General features: G+C 39.2%; 1 non-coding gene across 1 annotated transcript; it reads left to right on the forward strand.

Moving 5' to 3' along the window:
• The first annotated feature begins 9,476 nt into the window (after positions 1–9,476).
• LOC112724627 (small nucleolar RNA R71) lies at positions 9,477–9,584 on the forward strand. Its single transcript, XR_003163782.1, has one exon. It is a non-coding gene; the product is annotated as a small nucleolar RNA R71 (small nucleolar RNA).
• The last annotated feature ends 7,058 nt before the right edge of the window (positions 9,585–16,642 follow it).

The raw sequence follows: 16,642 nt of genomic DNA on the forward strand, positions 1-16,642 counted from the left end.
CCCCTTCACACCTTTTCATAACACTCTTCCCCAAATACCCCTCACCAATCAACTCAATCACTCTTTCCCATCACCTCTTCACCACTCACATCCATCCTCTCTTCCCCAAAAACCCCACCTACCTTTAAATTCAAAATAATTTCCCTCCCAAACCCAACCCTAAATGGTCGAACCCAAACCCCTCCCCACTCCTATATAAAGCCCTCATTCCTTCTTTATTTTTACCCAACACAACCCTCTCTTCACCCCTTGGCCGAAACCACTTCTCCCTCCATCTCCCCTATTCTCTTCTTCTTCTACTTCTTTCTCTCTTCTTTTGCTCGGGGACGAGCAAACATTTTAAGTTTGGTGTGGTTAAAAAAGCATTGCTTTTTGTTTTTCCATAACCATTTATGGCACCAAAGGCCAGAGAAACCTCTAGAAAGAGGAAAGGGAAGGAAATTGCTTCCACCTCTGAGTAATGGGAAATGGAGAGATTCATCTCTAAGGTCCATCAAGACCACTTCTATGAAGTTGTGGCCAAGAAGAAAGTGATCCCTGAGGTTCCTTTCAAACTCAAAAAGAATGAGTATCCGGAGATCCAACTTGAAATCCAAAGAAGAGGTTGGGAAGTCCTCACCAACCCCATTCAACAAGTCGGGATCTTAATGGTTCAAGAGTTCTATGCAAACGCATGGGTCACTAGCAACCATGATTAAAGTGTGAACCTGAACCCAAAGAATTAGCTCACCATGGTTCGGGGGAAATACTTAGATTTCAGTCTGGAAAATGTAAGGTTGGCGTTCAACCTACCAATGATGGAAGAGAACGCACGCCCCTACACTAGAAAAGTCAACTTTGATCAAAGGTTGGACCAAGTCCTCATGGACATATGTGTGGAAGGAGCTCAATGGAAAATTGACTCTAAAGGTAAGCTGGTTCAACTAAGAAGGCTTGACCTCAAACCAGTGGCTAGAGGATGGTTGGAGTTCATTCAACGCTCAATCATTCCTACTAGCAACCGGTCTGAAGTTACTATAGACCGGGCCATCATGATCCATAGTATCATGATTGGGGAGGAAGTGGAAGTTCATGAGATTATACCTCAAGAACTCTACAAGGTGGCTGACAAGTCCTCTAACTTGGCAAGGTTAGCCTTTCCTCACCTCATTTGCCACCTCTGCAATTCGGCTGGGATTGACATAGAGGGAGACATCCTCATTGAAGAGGACAAGCCCATCACTAAGAAAAGGATGGAGCAAACAAGAGAGCATGGACCTCAACATGAGCATGAGGAAATTCCTCACCATGAAATTCCTGAGATGCCTCAAGGGATGCACTTTCCTCCACAAAACTATTGGGAACAAATCAACACTTCCCTAGGTGAATTAAGTTCCAACATGAGACAATTAAGGGTGGAACATCAAGAGCACTCCATCATCCTCCACGAAATTAGAGAAGATCAAAGAGCTATGAGGGAGGAGCAAGAAAGACAAGGAAGAGACATAGAGGAGCTCAAAAGCACCATTGGTCCTTTAAGAAGAGGAAGACGCCACCCTCACTAAGGTGGACTCATTCCTTAATCTCCTTGTTTATTTATTTTCCTGTTTTTTGATTTTTATGCTTTATGTCTGTTTATGTTTTTGTCTTCATGATCACTAGTATTTAAGTGTCTATGCCTTAAAGTTATGAATGTTCTATGAATCCATCACCTTTCTTAAATGAAAAATGTTTTAATTACAAAAGAACAAGAAGTACATGGTTTCGAATTCATCCTTGAAACTAGTTTGATTATTTTAATGTGGTGACAATACTTTTTGTTTTCTGAATGAATGCTTGAACAGTGCATATGTCTTTTGAAGTTGTTGTTTAAGAATGTTAAATATGTTGGCTCTTGAAAGAATGATGACAAGGAGACATCTTATTTGATAATCTGAAAAATCATAAAAATGATTCTTGAAGTAAGAAAAACAGTGAATACAAAGCTCGCAGAAAAAAAAATAGTGAAAAAAAAAGAGAAAAAGAACAAGCAAGCAGAAAAAGCCAGTAGCCCTTAAAACCAAAAGGCAAGGGTAAATAAAAAGGATCCAAGGCTTTGAGCATCAGTGGATAGGAGGGCCCAAAGAAATAAAATTCTGGCCTAAGCGGCTAAACCAGGCTGTCCCTAACCATGTGCTTGTGGCGTGAAGGTGTCAAGTGAAAAGCCTGAGACTGAGCGGTTAAAGTCATGGTCCAAAGCAAAAAGACTGTGCTTAAGAGCTCTGGACACCTCTAATTGGGGACTTTAGCAAAGCTGAGTCACAATCTGAAAAGGTTCCCCCAGTTATGTGTCTGTGGCATTTATGTATCCGGTGGTAATACTGGAAAACAAAATGCTTAGGGTCACGGCCAAGACTCATAAAGTAGCTGTGTTCAAGAATCAACATACTGAAATAGGAGAATCAATAACACAATCTGAATTCTGAGTTCCTATAGATGCCAATCATTCTGAACTTCAAAGGATAAAGTGAGATGCCAAAACTGTTTAGAATCAAAAAGGCTACAAGTCCCGCTCATCTAATTGGAACTAAGTTCATTGATAAGTTTAGAATTCAATGTATATTCTCTTCTTTTTTATCTTATTTTGTTTTTAGTTGCTTGGGGACAAGCAACAATTTAAGTTTGGTGTTGTGATGAGCGGATAATTTATACCCTTTTTGGCATTGTTTTTACATAGTTTTTAGGATGTTTTAGTTAATTTTTATTATATTTTTATTAGTTTTTATTCAAAAATCATATTTCTAGACTTTACTATGAGTTTGTGTGTTTTTCTGTGATTTCAGGTATTTTCTGGCTGAAATTGAGGGACTAGTGCACGAAATTGTGATGTCCAGGCTCGAACAATCCCTGGCAACGTGAGCAACTTGGTACGCGTAATCGTGATTACACTTTAATTATGTAAAATTCATGGCTCTTTCTTTCCCTGGCAATGGCGCCAAGAACATGGTGCCAATACCATGGTTCACAACTTCGATACAACTAACCAGCAAGTGCACTGGGTCGTCCAAGTAATACCTTACGTGAGTAAGGGTCGAATCCCACGGAGATTGTTGGTATGAAGCAAGCTATGGTCACCTTGCAAATCTCAGTTAGGCAGATATAAATTGATAATGATGTTTTCGAATACTAAATAATAGAATAGGGATAGAAATACTTATGTAATTCATTGGTGAGAGTTTCAGATAAGCGAATGGAGATGCTTTTGTTCCTCTGAACCTCTGCTTTCCTGCTATCTTCATCCAATCAGTCTTACTCCTTTCCATGGCTGGCTTTATGCAAGGGCATCACCGTTGTCAGTGGCTACATCCCCTCCTCTCAGTGAAAAATATGCTCACATGCTCTGTCACAGCACGGCTAATCATCTGTCGGTTCTCGATCATGCTGGAATAGGATTCACCCTCCTTTTGCGTCTGTCACTAACTCCCAACAATCGCGAGTTTGAAGCTCGTCACAGTCATTCAATCATTGAATCCTACTCGGAATACCACAGACAAGGTTTAGACTTTCCGGATTCTCTTGAATGCCGCCATCATTCTAGCTTACGCCACGAAGATTCTGGTTAGGAGATCTAAGAGATATTCATTCTAGCTTATTTCATGTAGAACGGAAGTGTTTGTCAGGCACGTGTTCATAGGGGAGAATAGTGATGAGCGTCACACATAATCATCACCTTCATCACGTTCTTGGGTGCGAATGGATATCTTAGAAACGAAATAAGATGAATTGAATAGAAAACAGAAGTACTTTGCATTAATCTTTGAGGAACAGCAGAGCTCCACACCTTAATCTATGGAGTGTAGAAACTCTACCGTATGAAAATACATAAGTGAAGGTCCAGGCATGGCCGAGGTGGCCAGCCCCCAAAACGTGATCACAGGATCAGAATACAATCCAGGATGCCAAATACAATAGTAAAAGGTCCTATTTATAGTAAACTAGCTACTAGGGTTTACATGAGTAAGTAATTGATGCATAAATCCACTTCCGGGGCCCACTTGGTGTGTGTTTGGGCTGAGCTTGAGTGTTGCACGTGTAGAGGTCCTTTTTGGAGTTGAACGCCAGCTTTTGTGCCAGTTTGGGCGTTCAACTCTGGTTTTGGCTCCTTTTCTGGCGCTGGATGCCAGATTTGGGCAAAGAGCTGGTGTTGAACGCCGGTTTGCGTCGTCTATTCTTGGCCAAAGTATGGACTATTATATATTTCTGAAAAGCCCTGGATGTCTACTTTCCAACACAATTGGAATCGCGCCATTTGGAGTTCTGTAGCTCCAGAACTTCCACTTTGAGTGTAGGGAGGTCAGAATCCAACAGCATCAGCAGTCCTTCTTCAACCTCTGAATCTGATTTCTGCTCAAGTCCCTCAATTTCAGTCAGAAAATACCTGAAATCACAGAAAAACACACAAACTCATAGTAAAGTCCAGAAATGTGAATTTAACATGAAAACTAATGAAAACATCCCTAAAAGTAACTAGATCCTACTAAAAACATACTAAAAACAATGTCAAAAAGCGTATAAATTATCCGCTCATCACAACACCAAACTTAAATTGTTGCTTGTCCCCAAGCAACTGAAAATCAAATAGGATAAAAAGAAGAGAATATACTATAAATTCCAAACTATCAATGAAACAGAGCTTCAATCATATGAGCGGGACTTATAGCTTTTTGCCTCTTGAATAGTTTTGGCATCTCACTTTATCCATTGAGGTTCAGAATGATTGGCATCTATAGGAACTTCAGATTTCGAATAGTGTTATTGACTCTCCTAGTTCAGTATGATGATTCTTGAACACAGCTTTTTTATGAGTCTTGGCCGTGGCCCTAAGCACTTTGTTTTCCAGTATTACCACCGGATACATAAATGCCACAGACACATAATTGGGTGAACCTTTTCAGATTGTGACTCAGCTTTGCTAAAGTCCCCAATTAGAGGTGTCCAGGGTTCTTAAGCACACTCTTTGTTTTTGCTTTGGACCTTGACTTTAACCGCTCAGTCTCAAGTTTTCACTTGACACCTACACGCCACAAGCACATGGTTAGGGACAGCTTGGTTTAGCCGCTTAGACCAGAATTTTATTCCTTTAGGCCCTCCTATCCACTGATGCTCAAAGCCTAGGGGATCCTTTTTATTTGCCCTTGCCTTTTGGTTTTAAGGGTTATTGGCTTTTTGCTCTTGCCTCTTGGTTTTAAGAGCTTTTGGCTTTTTCTGCTTGCTTTTTCTTTCTATTTTTTTTCTATTTTTTTTCGCCTATTTTTTCTTTTTTTTTTTTCTGTAAGCTTTGTTCTTTGCTGCTTTTTCTTGCTTCAAGAATCATTTTTATGATTTTTTAGATTATCAAATAACATGTCTCCTAGTCATCATTCTTTCAAGAGCCAACATATTTAACATTCTTAAACAACAACTTCAAAAGACATATGCACTGTTCAAGCATACATTCAGAAAATAAGAAGCATTGTCACCACATCAATATAATTAAACTAAGTTCAAGGATAAATTCGAAACTCATGTACTTCTTGTTCTTTTGATTTAAAACATTTTTCATTTAAGAGAGGTGATGGATTCATAGGACATTCATAACTTTAAGACATAGTTACTACTACTAATGATCATGTAATGAAGACACAAACATAGATAAGCACATAACATAGAAAACGAAAAACAGAAGAAATAAGAACAAGGAATGAATCCACCTTAGTGATGGTGGCGTTTCCTTCTTGAGGAACCAATGATGTCCTTGAGCTCTTCTATGTCTCTTCCTTGTCTTTGTTGCTCCTCCCTCATTGCTTTTTGATCTTCTCTTATTTCATGGAGCATGATGGAGTGCTCTTGATGTTCCACCCTTAGTTGTCCCATATTGGAACTCAATTCTCCTAGGGAGGTGTTGATTTGCTCCCAATAGTTTTGTGGAGGAAAATGCATTTGAGGCATTTCCGGGATCTCATGGTGATGAGCTTCATACGCCTCTTGAGCTCCATGAATGGGCTCTCTTGCTTGCTCCATCTTTTTCTTAGTGATGGGCTTGTCCTCTTTAATGAGGATATCTCCCTCTATGTCAATCCCAGCCGAATTGCATAGGTGGCAAATGAGGTGAGGAAAGGTTAACCTTGCCTTGGTGGAGGACTTGTCAGCCACCTTGTAGAGTTCTTGAGGTATAATCTCATGAACTTCCACCTCTTCTCCAATCATGATGCTATGGATCATGATGGCCCGGTCTATAGTAACTTCAGACCGGTTGCTAGTGGGAATGATTGAGCATTGAATAAACTCCAACCATCCTCTAGCTATAGGCTTGAGGTCCAATCTTCTTAGTTGAACCGGCTTGCCTTTGGAGTCAATCTTCCATTGAGCTCCTTCTACACATATGTCCATAAGGACTTAGTCCAACCTTTGATCAAAGTTGACTCTCCTTGTGTAGGGGCGTGCGTTCTCTTCCATGTTTGGCAAGTTGAACACCAACCTCACATTTTCCGGACTAAAATCTAAGTATTTCCCCCGAACCATTGTAACATAGTTCTTTGGATCCGGGTTCTTACTTTGATAATGGTTCTTGGTGATCCATGCATTGGCATAGAGCTCTTGAACTATTAGGATGCCGACTTGTTGGATGGGATTTGTTAGAACTTCCCAACCTCTTCTTTGAATTTCATGTCGGATCTCCGGATACTCATTTCTTTTGAGTTTGAAAGGGACCTCAGGGATCACCTTCTTCTTGGCCACAACATCATAGAAGTGGTCTTGATGGGCTTTGGAGATGAACCTTTCTATCTCCCATGACTCGGATGTGGAAGCTTTTGTCTTCCCTTTCCCCTTTCTAGAGGATTCTCCGGTCTTAGGTGCCATCAATGGTAATGGGAAAACAAAAAGCTTATTCTTTTACCACACCAAACTTAGAATTTTGCTCGCCCTCGAGCAATAAAAGAAAGAATATATGAAGAAGAAGAAGAAATGGAGAAGAGGGAGAGGGTGATGTGGTTCGGCCAAGAAGGGTGTAGAGGGGTGTGTTGTGTGAATTTGATGAAGATTGGAGGGCTTTATATAGGGAAGGGAGGGGGGAAAAGTTTCGGCCATATGGGTGGGTTTGGGTGGGAAATTGGTTTTGAATTTTGAAGGTAGGTGGAGTTTATGAGGTAGGTTTATGGGGAAGAGTGGATGGATGTGAGTGGTGAAGAGGTGATGGGGAAGAGAGTTTGAGGTGATTGGTGAAGGGTTTTTGGGGAAGAGTGTTTGTGGGGTTGTGTGAAAGAGAGTGGTGAGAAGAAGTGAGTGGAGGTAGGTGGGGATCCTGTGGGGTCCACAGATCTTGAGTGGATCCTGTGGGGTCCACAGATCCTGAGGTGTTCAAGGATTTACATCCCTGCACCCATTAGGCATGTAAAAATGCCTTTGCACCCAACTCTGGGCGTTCAGCGCCAGGTTGGTGGCCATTTTGGGCGTTCAACGCCCATTTGTGTGCCATTTCTAGCGTTGAACGCCAGAACCATGCCTGTTCTGGCGTTCAGCGCCCAGAAGCTGCCCATTTTGGGCGTTCAGCGCCAGAACCATGCTCTGTTCTGGCGCTGAACGCCAGACAGATGCTCCTCCAGGGTGTGATTTTTCTTCTGCTGTTTTTGATTCCGTTTTCAATTTTTATAGTTATTTTGTGACTCCACATGATCATGAACCTATAAAGACATATAATTAAGAAAAATATAGTTAGATAAATAAAAATTGGGTTGCCTCCCAACAAGCGCTTCTTTAATGTCAATAGCTTGACAGTGGGCTCTCATGGAGCCTTACAGATGTTCAGAGCATTGTTGAAACTCTCCAACACCAAACTTAGAGTTTGGATATGGGAGTTCAACACCAAACTTAGAGTTTGGTTTTGGCCTCCCAACACCAAACTTAGAGTTTGACTGTGGGGGCTTGGGTTGACTCTGCTTTGAGAGAAACTTTTCATGCTTCCTCTCTATGGTTGCAGAGGGAGATCCTTGAGTTTTAAACACAAGGGAGTCCTCATTCCATTGAAGGACTATTTCACCTCTGTCAACATCAATCACAGCTCTTGCTGTGGCCAGGAAAGGTCTTCCTAGGATGATGGATTCATCCTCTTCCTTTCCAGTATCCAGGACTATGAAATCAGCAGGGATGTAAAGGCCTTCAACCTTTACTAACACGTCCTCTACTTGTCCATAAGCCTATTTTCTTGAACTGTCTGCCATCTCTAATGAGATTTTAGCAGCTTGCACCCCATAGATTCCCAGTTTCTCTATTACAGAGAGGGGCATGAGGTTTATTCCTGAACCAAGGTCACACAGAGCCTTAAACATCATGGTGCCTATGGTACAGGGTATTATGAACTTCCCAGGATCTAGTCTCTTCTGAGGCAATGTCAGTTGATCCATATCACTTAGTTCATTGATGTACAAGGGAGGTTCAACTTCCCAAGTATCAATGCCAAATAATTTGGCATTTAGCTTCATGATTGCACCAAGAAACTTGGCAGTTTGCTCTTCAGTAACATCCTCATTCTCTTCAGAAGAGGAATACTCATCAGAGCTCATGAAGGGCATAAGGAGGTTCAATGAAATCTCTATGGTCTCTAGATGAGTCTCAGATTCCTTTGGTTCCTCAGAGGGAAGCTCCTTATTGGTCACCGGATGTCCCAGGAGGTCTTCCTCCTTGGGATTCACGTCCTCCTCTCCCTCATTGGGTTCGGCCATTTTGCTTATGTCAATGGCCTTGCACTCTCCTTTTGGATTCTCTTCTGTATTGCTTGGGAGAGTACTGGGAGGGATTTCAGTGATCCTTTTACTCAGCTGGCCCACTTGTGCTTCCAAATTTCTAATGGAAGACCTTGTTTCATTCATGAAACTCACAGTGGCGTTGGATAGATCAGAGACTAAGTTTGCTAAGCTAGATGGGTTCTGCTCAGAATTCTCTATCTGTTGCTGAGTGGATGATGGAAAAGGCTTGGCATTGCTAAACCTGTTTCTTCCACCATTATTAAAGCCTTGTTGAGGCTTTTGATCCTTCCATGAGAAATTTGGATGATTTCTCCATGATGAGTTATAGATGTTTCCATAAGGTTCACCTAAATAATTTACCTCTGCTATTGCAGGGTTCTCAGGATCATAAGCTTCTTCTGCATAAGAAGCCTCTTGAGTACTGTTGGATGCAGCTTGCATTCCATTCAGACTCTGAGAAATCATATTGACTTGCTGAGTCAATATTTTATTCTAAGCCAATATGGCATTCAGAGTATCAACTTCAAGAATTTCCTTCTTCATAGGCGTCCCATTATTCATAGGATTCCTTTCAGAAGTCTACATGAACTGGTTATTAGCAACCATGTCAATGAGTTCTTGAGCTTCTGCAAGTGTTTTCTTTAGGTGAATGGATCCACCTGCAGAAGTGTCCAGTGACATCTTTGATAGCTCAGATAAACCATCATAGAATATATCCAGGATGGTCCATTCTGAAAGCATGTCAGAAGGACACTTTTTGGTCAACTGTTTGTATCTTTCCCAAGCTTCATAGAGGGATTCACCTTCTTTCTGTCTGAAGGTTTGAACATCAGCTCTAAGCTTGCTCAGCTTTTGAGGAGGAAAGTACTTGGCTAAGAAAGCTGTGACCAGCTTATCCCAAGAGTTCAGGCTGTCTTTGGGTTGAGAATCCAACCATAATCTAGCTCTGTCTCTTACAGCAAAAGGGAAAAGCATGAGCCTGTAGACTTCAGGATCTACTCCATTAGTCTTAACAGTATCACATATCTGCAAGGATTCAGTTAAGAACTGAAAAGGATCTTCAGATGGAAGTCCATGAAACTTGCAGTTCTGCTGCATCAGAGAAACTAACTGAGGTTTCAGCTCAAAGTTGTTTGCTCCAATGGCAGGAATGGAGATGCTTCTTCCATGTAAATTGGAATTAGGTGCAGTAAAGTCACCAAGCATCTTCCTTACATTATTATTATTTTCGGCTGCCATCTCCTTTTCCTGTTCGAAAATTTCTGAAAGGTTATCTCTAGATTGTTGTAATTTAGCTTCTCTTAATTTTCTCTTCAGAGTTCTTTCAGGTTCTGGATCTGCTTCAACAAGAATATTCTTGTCCTTGCTCCTGCTCATATGACAAAGAAGAGGGCACAGAAAAAATAATAATAATAATAATATGGATCCTTTATGCCACAGTATAGGGATCCCTGTGTGAGTAGAAGAAGAGGGGGAGACAAAGAATGTAATATAATGGAAGAAACACAACTGTGAGGAGGTTTGAGATGTGAGATGAGATGTTAGTAGATGAATAAATAAATAGAATAAGATGGGAGAGGGAGAATTTTCGAAAAATATTTTTGAAAAAGGGTGAGTGATTTTCGGAAATGGTTTTTTTGAAAAATGTTAGTATTTTTTGAAAATTTTTTAAAATAAAAAAAAATAAAAATAATTAGTTAATTAAAAAGAAATTTTTGAAAAAGGGGGGAGATATTTTCGAAAATTAGAGAGAGAGATTTAGTTAGGTAGTTTTGAAAAAGTTAAGAAACAACCAAAAAGTTAGTTAGTTAGTTGAAACAAATTTTGAAAAGATAAGAAGTTAGGAGGTTAGAAAAGATATTTTGAAATTAGATTTTTTTTTTGAAAAAGATAAGATGAGAAGATATTTTAGAAATTAGTTTTGAAAAAGATTTGATTTTTAAAATCTCAATTAATGACTTGATTCATAAGAAATCACAAGATATGATTCTAGAACTTAAAGTTTGAATCTTTCTTAACAAGCAAGTAACAAACTTCAATTTTTTGAATCAAAACATTAATTGATTGTGTTATTTTCGAAAATTTGATATAAAAATAAGAAAAATATTTTTGAAAAATATTTTTGGAATTTTCGAAAATAACTAAGAATTTTGAAAAAGATTTGATTTTTGAAAAAGATTTTGAAAAAGATAAGATTTTCAAATTGAAAATTTGATTTGACTCATGAGAAACAATTTGATTTTAAAAATTTTTGAAAAAGTCAATCCAAATTTTCGAATTTGATGTGAGAAAATGGGAAAGATATTTTTTTGATTTTTTGAAATTTTTATGATGAGAGAGAAAAACACTAAAGAGATGCAATGCATGAAGATTTTGGATCAAAACAATGAATGCATGCAAGAATGCTATGAATGTCAAGATGAACACCAAGAATACTTTGAAGATCATGATGAACATCAAGAACACATTTTTGAAAAATTTTTAATGCAAAGAAAACATGCAAGACACCAAACTTAGAATTCTTTAATGCTTAGACACTAAGAATTCAAGAATGCATATGAAAAACACCATACAACACAAAACAAAAAATCATCAAGATCAAACAAGAAGACCTACCAAGAACAACTTGAAGATCATGAAGAACACTATGAATGCATGAATTTTTCGAAAAAATGCAAGATGCATATGCAATTGACACCAAACTTATAACATGACTCAAGACTCAAACAAGAAACAGAAAAATATTTTTGATTTTTATAATTTTCTAATTTTTTTGTATTTTTTTTTCGAAAATTAATTTGAAAAAGGAAAATAAGGATTCCAAAATTTTTAATATGAATTCCAAGAATCTTGCCATGTTAGTCTAAAGCTTCAGTCCAGGAATTAGACATGGCTCACTAGCCAGCCAAGCTTTCAATGAAAGCTCCAGTCCAAAACACTAGACATGGCCAATGGCCAGCCAAGCTTCATCATTTAACACCAGAGTATATTGCTTTTGATAACAAATTGCAAGCCTCAGTCCAAATAAATTTAGACATGGCTTTACAGCCAGCCAGGCTTTACATGCTTCATGAAACACTAGAATTCATTCTTAAAAATTTTGAATAAAATTTTTTTTTTAAAACATTTTTATTTTATATTTTTTTTTTCGAAAACAAAGGAGAAAATTTTGAAATAATTTTGAAAATTTTTTTTTTAAAAAGAAAAAAAAAAAGAGAATTACCTAATCTGAGCAACAAGATGAACCGTCAGTTGTCCATACTCGAACAATCCCCGGCAACAGCGCCAAAAACTTGGTGCACGAAATTGTGATGTCCAGGCTTGAACAATCCCTGGCAACGTGAGCAACTTGGTACACGTAATCGTGATTACACTTTAATTATGTAAAATTCATGGCTCTTTCTTTCCCTGGCAATGGCGCCAAGAACATGGTGCCAATACCATGGTTCACAACTTCGATACAACTAACCAGCAAGTGCACTGGGTCGTCCAAGTAATACCTTACGTGAGTAAGGGTCGAATCCCACGGAGATTGTTGGTATGAAGCAAGCTATGGTCACCTTGCAAATCTCAGTTAGGCAGATATAAATTGATAATGATGTTTTCGAATACTAAATAATAGAATAGGGATAAAAATACTTATGTAATTCATTGGTGAGAGTTTCAGATAAGCGAATGGAGATGCTTTTGTTCCTCTGAACCTCTGCTTTCCTGCTATCTTCATCCAATCAGTCTTACTCCTTTCCATGGCTGGCTTTATGCAAGGGCATCACCGTTGTCAGTGGCTACATCCCCTCCTCTCAGTGAAAAATATGCTCACATGCTCTGTCACAGCACGGCTAATCATCTGTCGGTTCTCGATCATGCTGGAATAGGATTCACCCTCCTTTTGCGTCTGTCACTAACGCCCAACAATAGCGAGTTTGAAGCTCGTCACAGTCATTCAATCATTGAATCCTACTCGGAATACCACAGACAAGGTTTAGACTTTCCGGATTCTCTTGAATGCCGCCATCATTCTAGCTTACGCCACGAAGATTCTGGTTAGGAGATCTAAGAGATATTCATTCTAGCTTATTTCATGTAGAACGGAAGTGTTTGTCAGGCACGTGTTCATAGGGGAGAATGGTGATGAGCGTCACACATAATCATCACCTTCATCACGTTCTTGGGTGCGAATGGATATCTTAGAAACGAAATAAGATGAATTGAATTGAAAATAGAAGTACTTTGCATTAATCTTTGAGGAACAGCAGAGCTCCACACCTTAATCTATGGAGTGTAGAAACTCTACCGTATGAAAATACATAAGTGAAGGTCCAGGCATGGCCGAGGTGGCCAGCCCCAAAATGTGATCACAGGATCAAAATACAATCTAGGATGCCAAATACAATAGTAAAAGGTCCTATTTATAGTAAACTAGCTACTAGGGTTTACATGAGTAAGTAATTGATGCATAAATCCACTTCCGGGGCCCACTTGGTGTGTGTTTGGGCTGAGCTTGAGTGTTGCACGTGTAGAGGTCCTTCTTGGAGTTGAACGCCAGCTTTTGTGCCAGTTTGGGCGTTCAACTCTGGTTTTGGCTCCTTTTCTGGCGCTGGACACCAGATTTGGGCAAAGAGCTGGCGTTGAACACCAGTTTGCGTCATCTATTCTTGGCCAAAGTATAGACTATTATATATTTCTGGAAAGCCCTGGATGTCTACTTTCCAACGCAATTGAAAGCGCGCCATTTCGAGTTCTGTAGCTCCAGAAAATCCACTTTGAGTGCAGGGAGGACAGAATCCAATAGCATCAGCAGTCCTTCTTCAACCTCTGAATCTGATTTCTGCTCAAGTCCCTCAATTTCAGTTAGAAAATACCTGAAATCACAGAAAAACACACAAACTCATAGTAAAGTCCAGAAATGTAAATTTAACATGAAAACTAATGAAAACATCCCTAAAAGTAACTAGATCCTACTAAAAACAATGTCAAAAAGCGTATAAATTATCCGCTCATCAGGGACCTGAGCAAAAATCTGATTCAGAGGCAGAAAAAGGAATGCAGATGCTGTTGGATTCTGACCTACCTGTATTCGAAGTGAATTTTCTGGAGCTACAGAAGTTCAATTGGCGCGCCCTTAATTGCGTTGGAAAGTAGACATCCTGGGCTTTCCAGCAACATATAATAGTCCATACTTTACTCGAGATTTGATGGCCCAAACTGGCGTTCAAAATCAGCCTAAAATATCTTGGCGTAAAACGACCAAACTAGCACCAGAATTGGAGTTGAATGCCCAAACTGGCACTAAAGCTGGCGTTTAACTCCAGGAACAACCTAAGCATGAAAAAGCTTCAATGCTCAGTCCAAGCACACACCAAGTGGGCCCCGGAAGTGGATTTCTGCACTATCTGCACTTAGTTACTCATTTTCTGTAAACCCTAGTTACTAGTTTAGTATAAAAATTACTTTTAGAGATTTACTTTTTGTTCTTTTTGACCATCTTTGGAACTTGTATGTTCACGTTTGGGGGCTAGCCTCACGGCCATGCCTAAACCTTTTTCACTTATGTATTTTTGTAAGTCCTATATATATGGCCATGGATTCCTTACTCCTACATTTTTATAGGTGTATCATTAACCATCATTAAAATAATTACAATATAGACCCCTTTTTTTAAAAAAAAATCACTAATTGGATTTTGATCCCTCAAATTATTGGTTTTTTAACTTTTTTCCTTTTCCTTTCATTCTCACATTAGAGGCATTCAGAGAAGAGAAGGTCTACTAGGTTTTTCATCCAATTTCAATTCCTGTATTTCTCTCTTCCTCTTCCTCTACTACAAATCTCATTAGCATATCCTCGCCGCTGCAACCTGCCGCCACCGCACAACCTGCCGCCACCGCGCAAGACGACGCCGCCACGGAAGACGCTGCCCCCGCTGCGAAAGACGCTCCCCCACTGTGCAAGACGCTTCCCCCGTCGCGCAAGATGCTTCCGCCTCCGTCGTTGCCTCAACGCTTGGAGGTTAGTTAATCATTATGCCTTTTCAATTCATGGATCCCTTTTCTTCCTCTCCCTCTGTCCTTAAAAAACCTAAATACTGGCTTACATTTTTTGCTACTGTCCCGCCACTCAGTTTTAGCACTTACTATGTATCTAAAGCTAAACAAGCAGGTTAATCCTCATGGGTGATCCAATTCTCAGAACATGATGAGTCATGTTAATAAAAACAACTAAAAAAAACTTTTTGTATGTGATAACTGATGAAATTATTGTTTTTACTGCTATTGCAGCTACTATTTCAAAGATATATACACCATACAAATCAAGGAATTAGAAGGATACAATTGGTTTTTGGTTCCATCGAATTCTGATTTTGGTCCACTCCCTGCGATTGTTAATCTTGTGATTGTGCCACTACTTGATTGTTAATTTTGGTTCTGGTTCAATAGAATTTTAATTTTCTTACTGATGCAGAGGTACATAAAGCAGAACAATGACGTTTCCCTCCATGCACCATTTTACCCATTTTGAATATCATAAAATCTATGCATGCTTATGTTTTCTTGTTCTTAATGCTCCAGGCTTTACAGAATTATTTTGCTGCTTTAGTCTATTCTGTAAACACTAGCTTTGATTCTCTACTGGAGTCACTACTTGCCAGCGCCAAGCCTTCACCACAGTCAGGTGGCATTCCCAAACAAGCGTTGCACTCAATAGCTCATTGTGTGGCTGTTATATGCCTTGCTGCTGGGGATCAGAAGTGTTCGTTCACAGTGAAAATACTGACAGACATTCTCAAGGATGATAGCAATTCTAACTCTGTATGTTCTCTAGTTTTTCGGCTACATAGAAATATTTTGCTAATAATCTGTTTCCCTGTCACCTTACTTTTGCAGCCTTCCCCAATTAAATCTTGTTTAAAATATGTATGATGAACTGCTGAATCTTTATTGCTGTTTTGGTATTTTATTTATTTAAAATTTTTCGTGGCTAGTCTGATATGATGTCCTTAAAATTTGTAGTATTTTACGCTATCCCTGGAATTTAATAGATACCATAACTTCAGGATATCTTTTCAATATATTGTGGAATGAATTTGTCCAACAATTTCCATTATACATCCTCATGACTTACTCTTTTAGATTGTTTCAGCACTTCCTTGTGTATTAATCATATTTTCATTTTCCATTTTAAAGGCTAAGCAGCACCTTGCCCTTCTATGTTTGAGAGAGATTGGTAGGAGGAAGGATCTTAGTGCACATGCATATAAAAAATTAGTTATGTGGGAGTATCATTAGCCAACATTAAAATAATTACAAAATATACTCCATTTTTTTTTGAAAAACTTACTAATTAGATTTTGATCCCACAAATTTTTTGTTTTTTAATTTTTTCCCTTTTCTTTTTTATTTCAGATTCAAAAGCATCCAGAGAAGAGAAGCAGCTAGGTTTTTCATCCAATTTCAATCCCTGACATTCTCATCCTCTTCCTCTGCTGCAAATCTCGTTCGCATATCCTCGCCGCCACAACACGCCTCCGCCGCCGCCGCAACCTGCTGCTGCAGCCGCGCAACCTGCTTCCGCCGCCTCCGCGCAAGACGTTGCCTCAATGCTTGGAGGTTAGTTAATGATTATGTCTTTTCAATTCATGGATGCCTTTTCTCTTCCTCTCCCTCTGTCGTTTCTCTCGTCTGCTGATGAACGGATAATTTATACCCTTTTGGCATTGTTTTTACATAGTTTTTAGTATATTTTAGTTAATTTTTATTATATCTTTATTAGTTTTTATTCAAAAATTATATTTCTGGACTTTACTATGAGTTTGTGTGTTTTTCTGTGATTTCAGGTATTTTCTGGTTGAAATTGAGGGACCTGAGCAAAAATCTGATTCAGAGGCTGAAAAAGAAATGCAG

This window comes from Arachis hypogaea, chromosome 11, assembly GCF_003086295.3.
Source record: "Arachis hypogaea cultivar Tifrunner chromosome 11, arahy.Tifrunner.gnm2.J5K5, whole genome shotgun sequence".
NCBI classification, from domain to species: domain Eukaryota; kingdom Viridiplantae; phylum Streptophyta; class Magnoliopsida; order Fabales; family Fabaceae; genus Arachis; species Arachis hypogaea.